The sequence below is a fragment of the Convolutriloba macropyga genome, unplaced genomic scaffold, assembly GCF_964194025.1.
Source record: "Convolutriloba macropyga unplaced genomic scaffold, txConMacr16.3 SCAFFOLD_1165, whole genome shotgun sequence".
NCBI classification, from domain to species: domain Eukaryota; kingdom Metazoa; phylum Xenacoelomorpha; order Acoela; family Convolutidae; genus Convolutriloba; species Convolutriloba macropyga.
The window spans coordinates 43,098-46,128 of record NW_027452775.1 but is presented as its reverse complement, the minus strand read 5'-3'; positions in this window follow the sequence as shown (position 1 = coordinate 46,128).

The window sequence follows — 3,031 nt, the reverse complement described above, 5'->3', positions numbered from 1 at the left end:
TAGGTCTTGTGCTGCGGCTCTCCGCTCACATGGTCGAGCTAACGAGGCACTGGTCTTCTAGTTTGTGGCGCAACTAGTCGTATCTCAGCCTTCAAACACCAAAGCAATGAGTACATTCAACCATGGCCCCGAATCCCGGGTAAGGGGTGCTAAGAATCTCCCGAGGAACCAACTCAGAATTGCAACTTTAAACGTCAGAACACTGACCCAAGCCGGATCTTTAGAGGCTTTGAAAATGGATCTGGCGCAATACAAGTTGGATATTCTGGGAGTGCAGGAGACGAGATTGCAGGAGCAAGAAATTGATCTCGGAGACCACAAGCTCTACCTGTCTGACTCGTGGTTGTCTGGTGTAAAGTCGAGACAAGGAGGAGTGGGCGTTGCTGTAAAGAAGTCATTGATAAACAGCATCGTAGAACAAGCGGCTCTAAGTGAACGTATTTGCTACGTCAAGTTCGCGGCTCGGAGGAGAGCCAATCTAGCTGTTGTTGTCTGCTACGCACCTACGAATGAAGCTAGTCTCCAAGAGAAGGATTTGTTTTGGAGTCAACTTTCAGACCTAGTTTCCAGCTTCAAACATAGGGAGCGTATTTGTGTCATCGGTGACCTCAATGCAGGGCCTGGACACCAGTTGAATAACACCATGAGCTGCAGAGGCCCGTTTGGAATGGGTGAAGAAAATGAAAACTCGGAAAAGTTGTTATCATTTTGCACTTCACACAAATTGCTCGTAGGTGGTACATGGTTCCAGCATCGACAAGTGCATCGGTACACCTACAACCCTCCCGATCCGAGTTGTCGAAAAAAGATGCTGGATCACATTCTGTTTGCAGAGAGATACAGAGGATGTCTGACGAATGTGAGGACTAGAAGAGGGAAAACCACAATTACCGATCATGAACTGGTCATTGCGGAAGTATCTATGAAACTTTTGTCTAAAAAGCCATGTTTCACGCCCAGAATCAGTTCTGCAAAGCTGCAAGATGAAACAACGCGTGACTTATTCACGCAGGAGGTCAAGTTACATCTTGATAAGAGCGGCGATTTCGAGAATACAGAGCAGTCTTGGGACAATTTTCGAAAAGCCCTGAACCAAGCAGCAGTGAAATGCCTCCTTCCGGGCAAGCGAGTGAACAAACCTTGGATTTCTCCAGATTCTCTGGAACTTATCCGGAAACGAGCTGATCTACAGTTGAAGAAACACAGCAGCGCGGTGGCGTTGTTAGAGTTCACAAACTGCTGTAAGGAAGTCAGAAAAGCTCTACGTGCAGACAAACGGGCATGGCTTGAACGCAAAGGCCAAGAAGTGCAGAGCTTTGCGGACAGAGGCAACTTGAAGGAGGTTTTTGGGGCATCACAGCAGATTTGCCGAAACTGGAGTCCCCAGTTGACCAAATTAGTTTCAAGCACTGGCGTCAACTTACGGACGAAAGAGGAACGACTTGAACGCTGGACGGAACATTTTAGTCAACTCCTGAATCTCTCAACATCCAGTTGCAGTACGAGATTGGATCCCGAAGAAGCAGCTGAAAGCTTGTCGATTGACCTGAGCCCAATTCGATTTGAAGAAGTGCTTGAAGCTGTCCGCAGGTTGAAGAATGGCAAGGCAAGTGGACCCGATAACATTTCCTGTGATATGTTGAAAGCACACAAGGGTATTGTCGAGTGGCTCTGGGACATCATAGATGAGTGTTGGTCGACGGAAGTTCTGCCCGATGACTGGAAGGTAGCAGAAATTGTCCCATTATACAAGAGTAAAGGAAAGAGGTCAGAGTGTTCGAACCACCGAGGGATCTCTCTATTGTCAGTACCAGGCAAAGTGTTCGCTTCCGTTATTCTCAATCGATGCAAAGATTCAGTGGATCGCGTCTTAAGGGAAGAGCAGTGCGGCTTCAGAAAAAGCAGAGGATGCGCCGATCAACTCTTTGCCCTGCGTCAAATAATAGAGAAATCAATGGCGTTTCAATTGGATATTAGCTTTTGTTTCATAGACTTTCGAGCGGCATTCGATTCTGTCGATCGTGAGCAGATGTACCAGATAATGAAACACTATGGTCTTCCGCAAAAAGTGATAAACATCATAAGAAACAGCTATGATGGATTCAAATGTCGAGTCAAAGCCGACGGTGAGAAAGGACGCTTATTTGATGTCAGAACGGGCGTTAGGCAGGGTGATGTGTGGTCCCCAATCCTATTCGGCCTTGTCATCAACTGCATTTTGGCTAACTCGGTGCATGGAGGATTAGACATTGGGAGATTGGTGGCTGACTTAGAATTTGCTGATGATGTTGCTCTCGTGGGGGTCTCAGACAGTGAGGTGCAAGAAAATCTACATCGAATCGAGGCCCTTGCAGAAGCCGCTGGTCTGAAGATTAATGTGGCCAAAACAAAGAATATGGGCGTAAAATGCGACAGCCCAAATGTTGTTGCAGTGCCTAGTATCCAACAGAACGTGGAGATACTCACTGGAACACATAAAGGCAAACTAGGACTCCTGGCAGAGACATCTAGCCAGTCACGACTAACCATCAGCACGGAGGTGCTGCTGGGAACGAAAAAAGAAAGCGGGCTGGTTCGAAACACAAGATGGCCGGAAGCTAAGATTGAAAAGCTTAGCGGTGGCTAAGCCAGCGTTGGTAGCTTCACAACAACAATCTGTGGTAGCAGATTCAGAGTCGCTAGAAAATGAGAGTCGGTCAGTGGTGGCTGACCAAGAGTCTTTAAGATGTCAGAATTGTCAGCGGCAATTCAGTACAGTTACCGGACGCAAAGTGCACCAAACAAGATTCTGCAAAGCCGGTTTGTCAAAGAATGTCGTCGACAAGTCAAAGTTCGAGCAACTAGAGGCGAGCCTTACCTGTGACAAGTGTGAAAGAAAGTTCAAAACAGTCAATGGCCGAAAAGTTCACCAATCGAGATACTGTGGCAAACCTAAAGCAGTTGCCACACGCGTGTTTTCCTGCAAAGTACAAGATGTTCTCGGAAACGAGTTTGAAAACATAGAAGCGTTCAAGTATCTCGGATCATATGT